This window comes from Choristoneura fumiferana, chromosome 28, assembly GCF_025370935.1.
Source record: "Choristoneura fumiferana chromosome 28, NRCan_CFum_1, whole genome shotgun sequence".
Lineage (NCBI taxonomy): Eukaryota > Metazoa > Arthropoda > Insecta > Lepidoptera > Tortricidae > Choristoneura > Choristoneura fumiferana.
The window spans coordinates 39,095-59,634 of NC_133499.1; the positions used below are offsets into that span (position 1 = coordinate 39,095).

Here is a 20,540-nt window from a genome sequence, read left to right on the forward strand (position 1 = left end):
AATCAATTATTACATAATTAATACTTACATAACGGACAATAATAGTACATTTACTGCCGAGGCCGGGAAAAAGCAATTCGTGGATGAGTAGGTAGAGTTTGACTCAATAAATACGAATCCACGAATTGCAATTTCCGCTGAGGCATGTATTGCTTTTCTCAAATAATGCAAGGAAATAAAGCAAATTTGTTAAAATATTAAATTAAATGTTTAGGCACGGTTTTAAAATTGCTACCCCACGATACTTAATTATTTATTTATTTTTAAAGTACACGACACGACTCATAATGCCATAATTTCATTATAAATAAACATGCAATTAAAAATTTATATTATATCAATAAAGAATGTAAAGTGCTACTGAACGACTTTTAGTTAATTCAGCCATTTTCTTTTTAGGGTTTCGTACCCAAAGGGTGCCAATGGAACCCTATTACTGAGACTCCGCTGTCTGTCTGTCTGTCTGTCCGTCTCTCACAGGGCTCTATCTCTTGAGCCGTAATAGCTAGGCACTTGAAATTTTCACAGATTATGTATTACAGTGGCCGCTACAACAAGAAATACTAAAAATAAAATAAAGTTTCAAATTAAAGGGGTCGTCGTACAAGAAACGTGTTTCATTCAGCGGTTTTTGATTGCTACGCTGCCAAGATTACGGCCGTCAGTTGCTAGGGGCAACGCCCGTGACCCTATGTTGTTAAATGTTTAACTACTTATTAATTTGTGATTTTATTAGTGTTTTTTTATAAAACCTTCGATAGTTATAATAATTGTCTCTAAGACCGTGGTTTTTTTTTGTGCAGCATTAAGACTAAATAACAATTTATGATCCACAAACCTCCGACACACACTACACACACTTCACAAAAGCCAACTTCAATTAAGCACCCTTAATCTTTAAATCTTTATCTTGCTCGCTAATCCTGCCACGAAACAGCAGTGCTTGCACTGTTGTGTTTCGGCGTGGAGAGTAAGACAGCCGGTGAAATTACTGGCACTTGAGGTTTCCCATCTTAGGCCTCTAGGTTGGCAACGCATCTGCAATCCCCCTGGTGTTGCAGGTGTCTATGGGCGGTGGTGATTTCTTATCATCAGGAGACCCACTTGCTCGAAAAAAAAAAAAAAGGACTCACAGCCGCTGTATTTAATGTTTTTTACATTAAATTTCTATTTATTTTCTATGTTATATATAAACGCCACCCTCCCAACCTTTTCTTCTTTACCAACCTTTTATTCACGGAAAAGCTGTTTTATTACGCAACACATCATTACTAGTTAGTTTACGGTATCAGGGTCATTGAGAGCAAATGATTCTGCAAAAATGAAAGTAAGGTTTGATCTAATTCAGGACCAGTTAAGTAAGTACAATTAAGTGACGCAGCTAAATAGATTTTTGTAATATGCCAAATGTCTTGTTATCTAAGTATCAAATTTCATTCAAATCTGTTGAGCCGTTTTAGCGTGAAGGTAGAACGACTTTTAAAATGTGGTTTACTGAACTGAGAACGGGATTAAAATTATTTTATGTTTAATTGAAAAATAAATGGCATATGGTGTTGCTGCTGGTTGTACGTACAGTGCGCGACGCGCCCCATTCACTCGCAGCAATTTTTCACTTTTTAAAATTCGACAACCGGAATTCAGGACTGACCCTATACTTACCAAAGTTTAAGAACTTAAAGTCAAAACTCGGCCGTCTAGACAGAGCAACGATGAGTGTGCGGGCTCGGGGAAAAAGCGGCCCGCGGGCGGCCGCGTCCAAAGACTACAGTATATATAGGGAGATAGACGGGTATCTCAGAACTTGTATTGGTTCGTATGGAAAGAGGTGCCATCTAGTTCTCATTGTTAAAGCTCGCGCCTATGCATGTGTACCTAGATATACATATAGATATGTATGTTTACGTATGCATAGCTACGTATAGATTATCAATATTACGCTATAGATAAAATTAGCGTCACGCGTCCTAGAGACTACATTAGTACCTAACTTTTTTTGTGCAGGAAATGTCCTTAAGACTACTTGGTAGTCTCTAGGACATTTCCCGCACAAAAAAAGTTAGGGACTAATGTAGTCTCTAGGATGCGTGACGAGTTAAGTAAAAATGTTATTTTCAATAATGCACATGTTTAAACAAAAAAACATGTGCAATACTGAGAATAACAGATTGTGCCGAATAGAAGAAGACAACCAAGTTCACGGCACTTGGGCAATTTTATTATTAAAATCAGTACTTACCAAATGTTAATTACGTTTTACTTTTTTCAATGGTCTACTTGCTACTATTTTGCTGAGATCTCTCTGCGCTATAAAGGGTATAGAGAAAGGGAAGTAAAGTTTTAATTCAGATTTATCAATTGCCATTTATTTATATCATGACAGGCTAGCAACCTGTCACTATTGTACCGTTTTTGTCAAACTTAACTAAACCTATAATTGCTAAAAGTGGTTCCGAAGCGGTAACGTTTCGTGTGCTCTGCCTACCCCATTTGGGAATACAGGCGTGACGTTTGTGCGTGTGTAATGGGCTATGTTTTGCAGTATTATAGTAGTTTATGCAACTGTATCGTAATAGAGGTCACATGAGTGTTTTAAGGCCTAATTACGTACAGTTGCATACAAATATTTTATCTACATCCATATATTAAATCCTCTATCATGTGTTCCGCGAACCCTTGAGAATGACCTGCATTGCAACGAGTACTAGGTATGTCTGCCCCACGACTTGCGCCCGGTGCGCGCCCGATGACGACGACCTGCGCCTGCTGGTGAACGCCCCGCTGCTGCACCTGTACTGTAACTGTAATGAATGATGTATGAAATCTCATTACGATATAGATTTCTGTATCCCCCGTGCTGTACTGCCGTGGTCATAATAGAATTCAATATCGTAATGATGGTCGTGGCTGTCGTAATCTGTGGTTTTGAACGCATAATGGAGGATATACTATATGGGTGTAGATAAAAATACATTTGCAATGAGATTACTGGCTATAATCAACTACATAAAATAAAAATCGCACGTCATGTTTCTGACTCCGTTTAAGTAACTATGAGATAGTCTCACGGTAGATTAATGTTCAAAATTAGATTGTAGCCGATTATTAGTGGCTTCATGTGCATGTCACATCGCGTAGCAACAATTTATAGCAAATTTTCACAATGACAATAATTCTTATTCTAAATATTACATATTATACATACACAATATTCGAAAAAGTGTCATCGTCTTTACCGGTTCTTAAAAAACTTTATCATGTATATTATGAACGGCGGTAAAATGTTTTACTTATTTACACAAAAAATCAAGGAAACATATTTTTAAAGCAGTCTTTGAAATAACATCAACTGTATCAGATAAATCAAAGTTTTATTGTCGTATTTTAACTACAGAAATTTATGTTAATGTTTATACCTTCAAAATTTTATTCACATTCCTCTTATAGTTTCCAAGTAAAATGCCTGTGATGTGACAGGGACGAACAATAAGGGTTCCATTTTTGGAATTTTACATTGTTACCGCAACATATTTAGAATAACTAACTAAGAACTAACTAAGATCATATGGACGTAGAGTTCGAAATCTAAACTAATAAAACTAGGGACTGTAGATTTGGCAAACTGATATAAATCTGATAATAATCCAATCATTTGGCAGTTACATCCTGTTCATCCTGGCCAGGGTCATCTCCGTAGAAGGGAATTTCTCAAAAGTTAATGGCAAACACAAAAAACTACACAGTTGTTTAATTTCAATGACAATGCGTTTTTATAATAGACAACACCTAATGCTGCAGCCAGAGTCGTCTGCTCATGACGGAACTCCTTAAAGCACAAATATGAAATTTTACATGTACGTTCAGTTTTGATGTAGGTATACATGACTTTATGAGACACTAAAATATATAACTAAAAAGATGAAAATAAATTGAAATAAAAAAGTTCTCGGAAACAAGCAATTACTTAAGTTGTTAAGAAAGTTACACTATCCCTGACTGACACAGACTACTTTTTCTCCGAAAAAATGCAAAATTTCCGCGGATAAAAATAATTGAATACAAATCCGGAGTTGATTTTCAAAATTCTTTCAAAGATACAATGCCTCTCATTGACAATTAAGAATGTTATAATAGAACAAAATAGAAATTCATGTCCCGCAGAAACTTTACAATTTCTCGGGATTAAAGTAAAAAAATAGTGTAGCTTTCTATCAGTTAAGTTTTTTTGTAAATCGAACTAAAGATTTACATCTATCCCGCGGGAACTTTGCGAGTTCCCTAGATTAAAGAAGCCTGTTTCACATTACAGGGACAGCTGTGTGGCTGTGTACAGAATTAACTTATTCTTATCCCGAGGAAAAATGAAATGAAAGGAAATGCGTAACTATTTTAACATTTTCTAAAATTGCACATTCCATTCCAAAGTTCGCCTTGGGGAGGCCTATGTTCAGCAGTGGACGTCTTTCGGCTGACATGATGATGATGATTCCAAAGTTGGTACAAATATGATTTTTGAATTACAAAATTTGCACCATCTGTCTGAATCTAAAAAAACGTCTGCCTGTATTTGTATAATTCCATTAATCCTCCGAAAAATCAATCAAACAAAACACGAAAAAAAAAGATCGCAAAAGGTAAATGTATGTTACTCCAAATTTAACGCGAGCGAAGCCGCGGGAAAAAGAATAAGAATAAGAATTTTATAGGGTTCAGGAGCCAAAATCGCAAAAACGGAACCCTTATAGTTTCACCATGTCTGTCTGTCGGTCTGTCAGTCCACGGCTTTGTTCAAGGACTATCAATGCTAGAAAGCTGCAATTTTGCACGGATATATATGAAAACTAAGCCGACAAAATGGAACAATAAAAAAATTAAAAAAAAAATTTTAAGGTTACCTCCCCTTAAGGTCCCATAGACGTAAAGTGGGGGTGATTTATTTTTTTCTCATCCAACCCTATAGTGTATCGTCTCGGTCTTTTAAAACCATCAGGGGTTTGCTAAGACGATTTTTTGATTCAGTGATTTGTTTGCGAAATATTAGCGTCCATTAGGGGGATTTGAAAAAAAAAACAGGATGGTAGTAAGTATATCAAACTTAAAAGGAAAACGGTTAAGTTTTCTTGAGAATCATTAGTAGTTTAAGAGTAAATAGCAGCCTAAGGTATAAAATATACCTAAACTTGGAATATACCGTACAAAATACGAAATCCTTAAAAAATATTACTTAATTTTTTCGTAATGGCTACGGAACCCTATTTCGGGCGTGTCCGACACGCTCTTGGCCAGTTTTTTATTCTACTTGCCGTGTTAGAGCGGTTTCGTATTACTACAATCCGAATCCATGAAAACACCGGAGTAACTGGAGTACAGACGAGTAATCGTAGCACTATTTTTAACCCCCGACGTAAAAAGAGAGGTGTTATAAGTTTGACCGCTATGTGTGTCTGTATGCGTGTCTATCTGTAGCAACGTAGCTCTTAAACAGGTGGACCGATTTGATTGCAGTTTTTTTTTTATTTCAAATCAGGGCGATGGTTCTTAGACATGCTTTTTCAAAATCGGTTCAGCCGTTTTTGTGATTTTGAACTTTGAAGTTACAAAATCGGGCTCGGGAGTTTTGGTGGAATTGGTCGGAAATCGGATTGCGTATACCTTTACGCCTTTGTGTGGAAAAATTTGAAGAAAATCAGGATAGTAAGTATATCAAACTTAGACTGAAAACTATAACGGTTAAGTTTGCTTGAAAATTATTAGTAGTTTAAAAGTAAATAGCAGCCTAAGGTATAAAATTTACCTAAACTTGGAAGATTGCGTATAAAATACGAAATCCTTAGAAAAATATTACTTAATTTTTTCGTAATGGCTACGGAATCCTATTTACGGCGTGTCCAACACGCTCTTGGCCGGTTTTTTTTCGGATTATTCCATAGAAATTGAATGAAAAATTAAAATGTGGACCGTAAGAATTGTTCTTAGTATATAAGTAAATGTGTCTAATGCAAATAATTAATCATGATATCGTAATAATAAAGTAAAAAAATGCGACATTGCCAGCTCATCATCATCACCCCAGCCTTAATACGTCCCACTGCTGGGCACAGGCCTCCTCTCAGAACAAGATGGCTACATCCTTGTTCCTCATAACCCTTGCGTATATTTTTATGTACTTTCAGTAGATCAAATAATTTTAAAAATATTTGTAGAGAACATATTTTTGAGTTTCCAGTTGTGTAGATATTACTGAAAGGCTTGCTCATGTGTACATATGTTTGATTGATGAATCTGCTCAGATATAAAAGTACCCTTCCATGTACATTTATATTTGAAGCCTTGGTTATGCTCATATATTTGAACTCGACTGTACAAGCTTTGCTTAGTTTGGTACTTGGTCAATTGGTGTCAAGTGTCCCACGATATTTTTTTTTTATGCTAATTTTTATACTGTCGATTTATCAATACAATTTGATTTCCCTGCCAAAATTTGGTTTACCTCTTTGCTCCAATTACATATGCAAACTATATAGTTCGCCAGTTTTTCTGTATCACATGTCAAGAAATTGTAATCCAGGTGTAACGTTATAGCTTGCGGTGGTGTAGCTTTATTATAATCCGAGATATTACTTATTAGAAAACAGTTTAAAAATTTCGTATACAATATTTTCTATCTGTGCAATCTGTATGGTTGAGCATTTCAAAAATTGCAGTTTTTCGTATTCGTGATGCTAGTGCCAATCTGCATTTGAACGAGTTTTCGACTCTTAAAACTTTATTTAATTTCGCTTGCAATTTTGTCAGCTGTTTCTTCGTGGACTCTGCTTCAGAATTCCATTTTTTGTTCTTACGAATTCCTGAAAATTAATAAAATGAATTATTGATTGGAAATGTAAGAAACTGAACTAATTATAATGCATTATATATAATGCTGTATTGGATTAACACTAAGATAAGATCGCATAGCTGATCAACTAGTCAAGTAGGATTTTGCGGAAGGTCCGTCGAGATCGCAACACCATTTTACTCTCTATTCTTATCGCTGATCAGCAAGACACAGCTAGAGGCACAACCAGAGGCATTTCAATCTCAGACTTCTAGGCTGGCAACGTATTAGTAATTTTTTAGCTTTGCTAGTGTACCTATCAGGTGTTACATTTGCTAGTTTTCTTTCAATTGAAATATGTCTTAAATCAATTATTATAGTAATAAGATTTTGAGCACAAGTAATACAATACCATACAACTATTTTTATTGAACACCACAAATCAACACAATGTACAAGAAAATCGCTCGCCGCGCATTCGGTAAAGCGTAGTCAGGGCCGGGCCGTTACGCCAGCTAGGCCTTAAGCCATAATAATTACAAGAGAAGGTGCCACACACCTCTTAGCTGTATGCCAGTAATCAAGATTTTTCGGACGATTAAGTAGGAAATGCTATGGTGTAGGTTGCGGTAACACATGACCCGACAAGTCACTAAATGCAGGTAAACTCTCTCTCTCTCACTTTTAAAAAGTAATTTTAAACTTGCACTTTGTGAAAAACCTAATCTAATTTGGCGTCATGGGGCATTATCAGAGGAAGCCTTAAGTTTACCTTTTGTATTATTTTTGTGAAAGTATAAATAAAGCTGTCGTCGACACGACAGCCTTGGGATCAATCGGGTAGAAGAAAAAACTCGCAGTTCGGGTAGTGGACTGTATTTCTTCGGGTAATTCGTATCGCGAATCGAAAAATCAATGTAACTTTCAACAACATACTTTTATGGGGTGTATAAGTTTGAATTCAATTTTCTCATAATCACCTTTTCTGGCTTTTGAGTTTCAACAATTTTTTTAAAAATATCTTTTAAACCTACATGCATGTTTCTTACATGGTTCGATAGCTAAATGTATGTAGATTATGGGGATATCAATAACTCAATACCGACAACAAGGTACCTTTTCCCAGATAACGCCACAAATCTAATTAGAAACTACTTAAAACTACAGCGTCGCGTGGCCGTCAGCAACATTTCCCCCCGCCGCATCCGCAGCGGAGGCTCCTTCTTCAGTCGGGAGAACAGCCAGCCGCCGGAACACGCCGCCCGTCGTGCGCACGTCCGCGCTCCGGACGCCACCATCCGGTCCGGGGAAGACAGCTTCTATGACCCCGCGCGACCGCACGTTCCGGGGCAGGTTGGCGTCTGATCCGATGGCGCAGCGCATAGTCGCGCAGCGCTGGCAGCCACTCGGTGCAGGCGGCGCGCAGCTCGGTGTCGGCCTCGCGGAAACATGTAGCGTTATCGCTGTACATGAGCCGGGGCCACCCGCGACGAGCCGTCAAGCGCCGCAGCCAGCGCCATGATGGCGGAGTCGGTGGAGAGGTTGACCACCGTCTCGAGATGGACGGCGCGCGTCGTAAGGCACGTGAACAGCGCCACCCATCTCTTCTCGTGCCGCCGTCCGATGGTGAGGGGGCCGAAATAATCGACCCCGCAGTTGGTGAAGGGCCGGCAGTGCGGCTCGATCCGAGCCCGCGGCAGGTCGCTCATCGCTGGAGGTCGGGCTGTCGCGCGTCGCAAGGCGCACGTGCGGCAGGCGCGCGCCACCTTCTTAACGGTGGAGCGCAGATGGAGCACCCACAGCCGGTGCCGCAGGTCATTGACCACCCGCTCGTTGGATGAGTGGGCGGCGTCGCGGTGCGCCCTCTCGATCAGAAGGCGCACGAAGGCGTGTCGCCCATCAAGAATGCCGGGCCTCTTCTCTAGGCCCGGCACCGGCGCGGCGTTGATTCGCCCGCGCATCCGCAGCAGGCCGTCCTCCAGGACGGGGTCGAGCGCGTAAGGGCGGCTCCTCTTCGGTAGCCTCTCCCCGCTTTGGAGGAGGCGAAGTCGTTCGTCTGGCACCTCCGTTGGTAGAGGTGCTCCTCTCGTCGCACTAAGTCGATAGTTCGCTTTTTACAGCGCGGTTCGGTGGCTCGAATGAGTTTTTCGAAACTCGAAAATCGCAAAATCTCTGGTAGCTGTCCACTCGCGGTGACTTGTCACTCGCACTGTTATCGCTTGCACTCACCAATAAGCTGGCTTCTCGCATTGTCGGAGGTTCCTGCGGCCACTGGTTCTCTGGCAGGCGCAGAAAATCGTGCCTGGTGAACTACCGGTCGGTGGCGGCGATCTCGGGAGTACTGTCCGCTCGCGTAGCGTCGTCAGCCGGGATCGCTTGGGTCGGTACCCAGCGCCACTGCTCGGGCTGGGTTAGTTCGGCTATCTCGCTGAGCAAATGGCGTGTAGCGTTTGGCGTCGTCCCGTATCCACGACAACACCGTTCGTGAATCGCTCCACCGGACGACGCGCTCCAACTGAAGTCGCTGTTTAGCGACGATCGTAGCCGCCAGGCGGGCCCCGATGAGGGCCGCCTGCAGCTCCATCCGCGGGATGCTGTTGCCGCAGGGGGGCGACCTTGGCTCTTCCAGCCACCAAAGTCGTCGTAACCGCCCATGCGGCGTCGGTCGTTTGCAGGTAGTTCGCTACGGCGTAGGCGCTCTCGCTCGCGTCTACGAACGCGTGGAGCTCGTAGTGGCCGAGCGCGTAGCTCCGGTTCAGGCGTAGCGCTGCTATGGCCGGCAAGCCGCGCGCCCACCGGATGAACGCGCCGCCGTCCTCGGCGTCCAGACGAAACAGACGAAAAGATTTTCGATATTGAAGAGAAGTACAATAAACAGAATGATAGAGTGTACGCTAGGAGTTCTGAAGAGTATTCTCTGATCTTATTACGGACCAACTGAGGTTCATTTTTGCGAAAAAGGGGTCAAAATCAGTGCGAAAGTGTACCAAGAGACGGTTTTGGATAAGCATGTCAAAGATCTGCCCAACACGCTATTTTCAGGACATAATTTTGTGTTCCAGCCGGATTCTGCGCCAGCACACAAAGCCAAGACCACTCAAGCCTGGTTTGACCGTCAAAAAATCGACTTTATAAAACACGAAGATTGGCCTTCCTCCAGTCCGGACCTTAATCCTCTGGACTTTAAAATTTGGCAGGTCTTAGAGGGGAAGGTCTGTGCTAAACCCATAAAAATTTGGAGAGCCTGAAGTAATATTTAAGAAAAGCAGTCGCTGAAATAGACATGAAAATGGTGCGTGCTGCGATAGACGACTGGCTGCGCCGATTAAGGGCCTGTATTAAAAACAAAGGAAGTCATTTTGAATAATTTTAAATAATTTTAATTTTTTATTAAATGTACTTTAAAATGGTATATAATTTATTCAAAACTGATTGGTACTTTGTTTTGATCCTTATTTTCATTTGTGACAGAACTTTGGGACTGACTACGTAGTTATTTGGGCAAATAAGATTTAGGAGAAATATCTACTGGTGAAATACCGATACGTAGATTAGCCGAATAATTAAGGCTGGGAATATACGTCAGATTTTTCGATAAGTACGTCTTTGATTGCAGTAGGTGGGGCCCTCCAGCAGGAAGTCACTGAGACAGCGGCCCTGGCTTCGGCTCCGCCGCGTCAAACACCAGGCGCAGCTTGCCGGGCTTATTGACGTTCCTCACCGCGAAGTGCGGCAGGACCCAGGCGCGTGGGTCGAATACCTCTTCGCCGCTCGCGGGCTCGGCGTAGTTCTTCGCGAACAGATTCAGAACGGCTCACTCGCCCACGGCACATTTTTAGAAGCACTTTGGACCCGTCGTTGTCCTCGCGCACTGTTGCCACAGATTGTTCGTCCGCGGTCGGCGCCTGCCCACCCGGAGGCGGCGCCGATTTCGATGTTGATGGCCGTTCCGGGGGCGGCACGCGGTCGCGATCGTCGACGGTTTGGAGTTGCAGCAGCGGATGGCGCACGTGGCGGCACCAGTCGACGCGGCAGGTGACGCGGCGGTGCTGCCGGTCGAGGCACCGGAAGCAGACCCGGTTGTCGCGTGCCCACCGCCAGCGCTCGTTCACCGCCATCTGCGCGACCCATTTGCAGCGCGGAGTTGGATGGCCGCCTCCGCAGGCGAGGCAATTGCGCGCGTCCTGCGCCTCAGTGGTTTAGATCGGTCGCTGGATCGGCTTCGCTGGTTTGGCAGGCGTCGGTCGGGCCACCTCTCGTCGGGACGGCTGCGGCGGCGGCGGACTTCGTACCCCCTGAAGTGTAAGCGTATCGGAGGGCACGGTCCACCTCGCGCATGAGAAAGCGCGAAAGTACCATGATCTGCGGCTCCATCGTGGTTATCTGCTCGGCCGCGTAGTCGCCGAAGCGTGCCCGGAGATGCTGGCTCAGCTTCTCCATGACATTCCGCGCGAGCAGGGGGCTGGCGAGGTAGCCCTGCTGCTCAATGGACCCCAGCACTGTCACTATGGTCTGCAACTTCACCGCGAATGTGTTGATCTCGGTGGTGGTCGATCCCAAGCGCGGCAGCTTCTTTAAGTCGTCCAAGGCTTTTGATGCCAGGACCTCTGGACGTCCGTAACACTGCCGCTGGGTCTGCATCACCGCCTCGGGGTTGGCGGCAGTGTGCAGCAGCGACTCCACTACTTCGCGTGCGGGGCCGCGCAAACATGAGCGCAGCCGCGCCATGTTATCGTTTGGCGTGAAGCTGTACGCCTTCGACGATTCGTTGTAAGCCGCCTGGAACGGCAGCCACTCCCTCGCCGCATCGGAGAAGGAAGGCAGCTCGTACACTTGGCGCGGTGGTGGACGCACCCGCGCCATCTTTTCCAGTGCCTCGGCGAGCTTCTCGATGCCTCGCTGGTGGCGAACGGCGCCGCTTGTGTTCGGGTGGTGGCGGAGATAGGCACCGCTTCGGCTCCGGTTTAGGCGCCTGTTGAGGCGTCGGTTGCTACGCCATGCTGCGCCGGAACCAATCAGCCCGCCGAGGTGCGCATCAACGGAGAAGTAGCCCATTCATATCGCAGTCGTCGCATTTATTATTCGGTATGGGCTAGTGTCGCAAAAATCAACTTCAAAAATCATTATTTCGGGAAACTTAACCTAATTAAAGCTAAATTACAGTACTAATATACAATAATCTTAAAATCTAATTAGAATCTATATAATTGAAGCTTAAGGGGCTGTTTCACCATCCATTGATTAGCGTTAACCGACGGTTAAATGTGATGCCGTCTCCGTTTATTCTAACACAACAAATAGAGACATCACATCTAACCGTCAGTTAACACTAATCAACGGGTGGTGAAACAGCCTCTAAATCTAATTAGAAACTAATTAAAACTACAGCGTCGCGTGGTTGTCCGCAACAAAAGCAGAGGGTCGTGGGTTCCAGCCCAGCTCCGAGTTCTTCGGAATTTATATGCGGAATTACATTTGTAATTTACCATGAGCTCTTTGGTGAAGGCAAACATCGTGAGGAACACTGCACACTCCTGCGAAGAAATTCAATGGCGTGTGTGAAGTTCTCAATCCGCACTAGGCCTGCGTGAGAACTATAGCCCAAGCTCACTCATTGTGAGAGGAGGCCTGTGCCCAGCAGTACGGCGTAAATAGGCTGATGATAACGATAAATAAATAAATAAATATGTGGGTGACCAGTTGCTTACCTGAAGTTCTAGGCTTTGGAATATCAATGGTGATACCAGCTGTCTTGTTCAAGGAAGCAATTCCAGCAGCTATTTCTCCAGTTGGAACCTGTACACCTGCAATCCCCAAATATATAATTATAATATTATATGAAAACAGCTATTTGTATAGAATGCTATAAATTGGGGATCAAGCAGTTGCAAAATTTCGTTTCAAGATCTTATACAATTCTTTACACCTCAATGACTGATTGAGTGAGTAGAAATGTTGGACAACGTAAAGAGAACTTAATTCAAATCTACAATACATACTTTCACTCATATAGTAATGTATGTATGTATGTAAAGCTCTTTATTGTACAGAAAATTTAATTTTAATTCAATTTCATTTTTTTTTATTCAATTCAAACTACACATACAATTTTTTTTTTCAAAAATGGTGGTACTTTACAATAAATTACACTGACTCCTACACTAGCCAAGGCCTGTTCTGTAGGTAACCAATTTGTATGTTGGTTAACAAAACTGAGGCGGAAAGTTAATACATTTTACCATATTAATTGTTAAACCATCTAGACTATTATTATTATAAAATTATATTAGTGAACAAAGGTATTCAAAAATTAAATTTAGCACTAGTTGTAAATGAGGTACTTTCTAAAATTTAATCGAAATTATGGTGATGGTGTGTGTGTGTGTGTGTGTGTGTGTGTGTGTGTGTGTGTGTGTGTGTGTGTGTGTGTGTGCGTGCGTGCGTGCGTGCGTGTGTGCGTGCGTGCGTGCGTGCGTGCGTGCGTGCGTGCGTGCGTGCGTGCGTGTGTGTGTGTGTGTGTGTGGCAAAATCATCCCTAACAGGGATCTCTTCCAGTTGACATTGAGTTTCAGTTAAATTCTTGTGTTTAGATGACCAGATGGACTAGTGGTTAGAGAACCTGACTACGAAGCTTGAGGTCCCGGGTTCGATTCCCGTGTCGGGGCAGATATTTGTATGAAAAATACGAATGTTTGTTCTCGGGTCTTGGGTGTTTAATATGTATTTAAGTATGTATCTATATCTACATAATTATATTTATCCGTTGCTTAGTTACCCATACCACAAGCTTTGCTAAGCTTACTTTGGGACTAGGTCAATTGGTGTGAATTGTCCCGTGATATTTATTATTATTATTATTATTGTGTATCAATTTTTTTGTTTATCTTATGCTGGTTTCCGAATAAACACTATAGTTGGCAAAAGAGCTTTTACTAAAAATTGCATTTTTACAAGCTTTTATTTAGTTTCACCTACTCCCGTTGTCTGTCTCTGTCTGTAGTCAAATCTTGCAAGTATAATTTGACCAACTTCCAGTAGTCAGATTGACTTGAAATTTGGAATACTTATATAAATCGCGTGACAACACAATAATCTGGTAGTAACATCCTAGTAGTCCAGCCAGGATTGTCTCTGCAGGGCGGAACTCTTCAACGGTTAATAGCATCGACTTGAAATTTGGTATACAAATGTAATTTGGGTGACAATGCAAGTACAGTCAACAAAAAGAACAGTCAGCGTAAAAAGCTTGTATTCAAAATGAAATTTTTATGGTTAGGTTATTAATAGAAAACTTATTTGTTTTCGAGGTATGGTACATACCCTAAAAAGTAATATACATATATTTTTTTTAATATAGTAGTTAAATATAAATGTATTGTGTCCTGTATTGGCTGTCACATATCTTGCTTGTCACAAACATAAACCTAATTATTTATACTAATTACTTATTTAGATTAATTGGAAAAAAATTAGTTTGCCAAAACTAGTCAGTCTCCCATGTTGTCATGAGGCAATTAAAATTTTACTAACAGAAGTGAAAATGGTAAATTATGCAAATCCGTGTAATTCAAATACAGGCACCCAACAGAATGCACACATTTTCATCAATAATAGTGTATTCCAAAATTGATTTGCTTGGTTCGCATACACATAACTGTATCTACTTACATCACCCACTTCAATATAAGTCTGTTTAAATAAACAACAGTCGCATGAAATTACCTGCAGTGCTTGTTGTAGGCAAATCTGTATTAAAGGTGTCTATTGTCCTTGCAGCAGATACTTCAATTTGAGTTGAACCTGTAATTACAAACAATAAAGTTGTTAGAATCTGGCCAGCAAAAGCTGTCCACGCATTTTTTACCAAACTTTAATCTGGTGTCATTTTAGAAGACTGTCAAAATTGACATATTGACATTCCACATCAAATTTGTTAAATAATAAATAAATAAATTCTAACCCGGCTTAGATAGTTTCGATATTTCTGCTCTAAGAAATAAATAAATTATTTTTTGTTCAATTCAACCTACCATTCTCAAAATGCAAAATTTTATAAGATTATATTATAATTAAAATGTTAGAAGACTATATTCAATGCCAATCTGGTCAAAATGGTCCAAAATTGATGCGTCTGGACTGTACATAAATGGACACTGACAAAAGTCATAAAATTGACCAAGGGACTCCTAAAGTACATCATCAACTTTCACACATTACTATAATTAATGTTGGTGTAGCTTGAAGTCTCGAAGTATAATTTAAGATCTGGAAAATTTTAATAATATCTAAGTATCAACATTGTTTAAACAGTGTACAGCAAGAGTTGTCAGCCACATTTCTTTTTAATTTGCCGCAGTTTGTCTGGTACAGCTTTCGTTGGCCAATATAAGTCCATCATCATCGTCAGCTCCAGCATATATACAATATGTATATCACACCACTGGCCACAGGCTTCCTCACTGATAGAGGGAGGGCCCAGTGCCCAGTGCAAGTTGGGAACTTCACACATACCACTGATCACAAGTGCGTGCAGGTTTCCTCACCATGTATTCTTTCACCAAAAAGCTTATGGTTAATGTTATTTCACACATAAATCCGAAAAACTAAGAGGTTTGAATCAACAACAGGTGGTAGGACCTTGTGCAAGGTCCACCCAGAGTTCTATACCACCTTCTTGCTCGCTAATCCTGCCATGAAGCAGCAGTGCTTGCACTGTTGTGTTTCGGCGTGGAGAGTAAAACAGCCGGTGAAATAACTGGCACTTGAGGTATCCCATCTTAGGCCTCTCGGTTGGCAACGCATCTGCAATACCCCTGGCGTTGCAGATGTTTATGGGCGGTGGTGATCTCTTACCATCAGGAGACCCACTTGCTTGTTTGCTATCCAGTCAAAAAAAAAACAACAACAACATTCTGCTTGTGAGGTCATAGGTCAACTACCAGACTACCCACCTACCACCTGCGTATCATTATAAATGCAAAGTATTTCTTTATATATACATACCTGGTAAGTTAAGCACGGGTATTGCAGCTTTGCTCAATCTCTGTTTATCATAACAATATTTTTTTTTGTTGTTGACTCACTGTCCTATTCTTGAAAATGTATGTCATCGAACATTCTGACCCCACATTCGAAATCTGTCTATTTCCTTGGCTGGATCCGGAAACACATGAAAACTTACACCTATAAATAAAAATAAATATGTTACTCTTTTTTCAGATTCGTGTAAAGCACAATTGCGCACTTGTTCTTATATGTGCACTTGTGTTTTATCCTCATGAAACAAATTTGCACTTGTGCTTCAAAAGGGATAAAACCGGCCAAGAGCGTGTCGGACACGCCCAAAATAGGGTTCCGTAGCCATTACGAAAATATTTAGTAATATTTTTCTAAGGATTTCGTATTTTATACGGAATCTTCCAAGTTTAGGTATATTTTATACCTTAGGCTGCTATTTACTCTTAAACTACTAATAATTCTCAAGCAAACTTGCCGTTATAGTTTTCCTTTTAAGTTTGATATACTTACTACGGTTGTGAATTTTAATGAAAACGCCCTATTTTAATGACAATTTGCACTTTAAAGTTGAATATTTCGCAAACAAATCACTGAATTGAAAAATTGTCTTAGCAAACCAGTAGGGTTTTAAAAGACCTATCCAACGATACCCCCACACTAAAGGGTTAGGATGAGAAAAAAAATCACCCCCACTTTACGTCTATGGGAGGTACCCTAAAAAAAATTTAATTTACAGCTTTCTAGCATTGATAGTCCCTGGGCAAAGCCGCGGACGGACGGACGGACGGACAGACAGACAGACAGACAGACAGACAGACAGACAGACAGACAGACAGAGACAGACAGACAGACAGACAGACAGACAGACAGACAGACAGACAGACAGACAGACAGACAGACAGAAAGACAGAGACATGGCGAAACTATAAGGGTTCCGTTTTTGCCATTTTGGGTCCGGAACTCTAAAAACCGAACCCTTAAATGATCGCTATACAATGATCTGTCTGTCTTTTAAGATCCTTTTTCATCAGGGACATAGGGCTCTAAGCATAATTTTCCACACGGGACAATCTTCAATGTGGAGGTAGCATGCCGAAATTAATATCAATACTCAAACCTGGTGTGCAGTACCTTGAAGCTCTGTAAAAAATTAACCTTCGAAATCAACCCAAACAAAATATACCCTCATTAAAAAAGGTGTTTCCATACAAATTACCTACAAGTTGTCCTAAAAACTTGAAATTTGGTATAAAGGTAGCTTTTATAGCAGTCAATCAAAAAAATCTGAAAATCTTAATTTTTCAGTGACCAATATAAAATACATTTTACTTAGGCGCAGGGTTGCTGTATTTTTGTTACATCTTAATTTTTACACTTAGAATTTTTTACCAAAATTAAGGCATGATGGCACATATTTTAAATGATGTTATCAAATAGAGTAAGTTAAAAGAAGCGTATTTTACTTGAAGAACTTTTCTCTGTAATCAAAAATGGCCGAAATAAAGGTACCCAGTGTTAAATTTTTTGCAAGGAGCCGGGACTTGGAAATTTTTTGGCAAAAAGAAGTCATGATGACACATATTTTCAATGATGTTATCAAATAGAGTACGTTAAAATAAGCGCATTTTACTTGAACAACTTTTCTCTGTAATCAAAAATGGCTGAGATAAAGGTACCCAAAGTTTTAAATTTTTTGCAAGGAGCCGGGGACTTGGAATTTTTTTGGCAAAAAGAAGTCATGATGACATATATTTTAAATGATGTTTCTGTATAGAATACGTTAAAATAAGTGTATTTTGTTAGACAAATTTTTCTCTGTAATTAAAAATAGCCAAGATATAGGGACCCAAAGTTTGAAATTTAGGTACAAGCAAAGCGAGCAGTGGTTAGTATGAATTGAGTCCACAACGCACGAGCCGAGCCGAGCGAGCGAAGCAAGCGTACCGCGGCAGCGGCCGGCGAATTGCCAGAACTGAATTAAGCCGTTAATCTTAGCTATTGTTGAAATGAAATGAAATAATTTATTTTGCTTTAGACAAGGTAATAAATGGTTTTATAAAAATGTGTTAAGGTGCAGTGACACATGTAACCAAAAACACTGGCATGAAAACATTAACTTATTAAATAAGTTCACTAAAAAGACAATTAATTTTGTAATATAAATAAATAATCTAAATTGAATAATAGTTATTAATTTATAGATCAATGTAACCCTGTGATAATGTCAATTATTATTTTAAATATTCTTTAATTAAATAAAATGCTTTGTCTTTAAGCCACTGATATAATTTAAATCTGAATTTACTCCTGGGCAACTCAGCTATGCTCTTAGGCAACTTATTAAATATTCGTATTGCCATTGGAAAACAGTTTCTGCAATACAAGTGTGTGTTAGTTTTAGGATAAATTAGTTTATTTGGGTATCTGGTATTAAAAGGCACACTTGCTGTTTTGTTTTAGTGCTTTCGATGTAATTTGACAGTTACATATTTCAAAAATATATAAACAAGGGACTATCAGTAAATTCAACCGTTCAAACAGCGGTTTACAAGTAGTTAGAGGGGGGACATTACATATGCTACTTATACATTATTTTGGACCAATAAATACCCTATTAATGTCTACTGAATTTCCCCACAATAGTATACATATGTTAATATTGATCCAACGTAGCCATGGTATGCATTTAGTGCTGTTTGTTCATTTGCAATTTTTGTAAGCCGCCAGTGTATAAGCAAAACAATTTATTTTATTTACTATACTCTGAACATGCGGTTTCCATGAACACTTATTATCTATATTAAATTATACCTAGAAATCGTGCTTCGTTTGATTCTCTCATTATTTGATTATCATAATGATACAGTGATATTTTCAAAATAAGCCTTTCCATTTCGAAATTGTACATATGTAGTTTTATTTAAATTAACATTCAAATTGCTGTCCTTTTACCAGTTTATTATGATATAAACAGTTTTATTTATTTCAGTATTGTAAGTTTATTTATTTTTACCTGTTATGATGATTGAAATGTCATCAGCAATGTTTGATTAAAATATAAGTTGAATGCTAATTTTCTTTCTTCTACTTCTATCTCATCTGTAGTTGGTCACAGTGAAAAGTACCCCTTTTAAAAGATGCTCATTTTAACATACTCTAATTATAACAATTATTTAAAATAGGGTTTATACTCACATAGAAAATAACATTGTTTTGAATTTTAAGTCCTGGCTCCATAGTAATTTTACTTGAAAATTTTCTGTCCAAAATATGGCTATGTCTTTTTTGATTCCTGTTTTTACGCGTTTCAAGCAATAAAAAAAAATGTGTGGTTCCCCGCTTTGGTATAGTCTGACCAACTTTTCGTACATAATCTTCGGTGCGCGAGTCCGACTCGCACTCGGGTTAGTTTTTTTATATTTTATTGAGGCTTTGGTACACATGATCAGCCTTATTGGGAGAGAGACTCCAGGCCAAAGAGTATTGTAATGTATAGGAATCTCCAGGCATAATAATGATGTGATACGATGGCTGTGACGCCAAAAACATTGATCAAAATAAAAAATCCTCTCAACAACGGTTAATGATTAATTATTAACCTTTTAAATACACTTAGAATGTATAACTAGCGATATAATTCGCCTTTGCCAAGCTTATAGTTCAATATTTCACGAGACTGAAAACTCAATCTTACAATTGGAAAACTATTTTATTAGAATGGTTTTATTTACCTTTTCCACTTCTTGTCATGCATCCCGGCACGCAGCAAACGAGAATACATATTTTAACAAATACGTTAGTAGTGAAATAATTAAATCAAATTCTATCTCGTCTCGACAAAAAATCGAAGGAGCCGAAGGCTCAAGTCGGCTCACCTCAACGAATTAATGGAGGAAGCACTAAAACACTTTAATTAATTAACAATTCACTCAAATAAAGGCAACGAAAGGTTGGAAAAACTGTAACAACAAGTTTTCTTTAAAACTGCCGACCGACATTTTGTATTTTTTACCGAAGGGAAAAGCAATGGCGGAATCGACAGATACGGTAAAGTAGGTACGATTAGGTAAGCAATGTTACTAGTAAAATGTTCTCTGTTCTTTACAAATTGCTTGAGAAAGTTTAATGAATCTTTGAATAAAATGTTTAATTATTAAGAATGAATGTTTAATATGATATAAAAACATATTGATGTACTTTCACTTATATTTTGGTTATGGCAAGAAAGCAGAATTTATAGGTAAGTTATTTTAACAAGGAGCGCTAGATTTCGCTAGCTTCTATGCAAATTGAGGAACCTGCATACTATTGAGAAGAGACCATAGCGTGAATTGAAAAACGGGTGTAGTTATACAGCCTGGCAATGCTTGACCGATTTTGTAAGACCTGATAATTATCATCACATGTCCTTTTGGAAACAGGACGGGTCGAGCTTTATCACCCTGTACCGATAATGTTCAAGGTGCTATTGGACAACCTGATTTGTACGACCTAATAATCGGAGCACACTTTAATGACAGAACGCATTCGCACGATTGATCATGTTTTCGTGTACACCGAATATTAATAAATTTAGTAGAAAATAAATTAAATTTGGTCCTGGCGCTTCGCCGGCCGCTGCCGCGGCACGCTCGCTTACGCTCGCTCGGCTCGCGCAATTTGGTCACATGGACCTAACACAACCTAAACACAAATCTATGGTCAT

The 20,540-nt window shown here is 40.1% G+C and overlaps 1 long non-coding RNA gene across 5 annotated transcripts; it reads right to left on the reverse strand.

The window, feature by feature from the left end:
• Positions 1-6,628: 6,628 nt before the first annotated feature.
• On the reverse strand, positions 6,629-20,155 carry LOC141443830 (uncharacterized). Of its 5 annotated transcripts, XR_012453078.1 has the most exons (6): positions 19,711-20,155; positions 19,567-19,577; positions 15,821-16,000; positions 14,540-14,617; positions 12,526-12,621; positions 6,629-6,848 (listed from the first exon to the last, which is right to left on the reverse strand). It is a non-coding gene; the product is annotated as an uncharacterized lncRNA (long non-coding RNA). The 5 variants fall into 5 exon arrangements; XR_012453079.1 differs by lacking the exons at positions 19,567-19,577; positions 19,711-20,155 and adding an exon at positions 16,953-18,265; XR_012453077.1 differs by lacking the exon at positions 19,567-19,577 and having other exon boundaries at positions 6,630-6,848; positions 19,711-20,154.
• Positions 20,156-20,540: the final 385 nt, after the last annotated feature.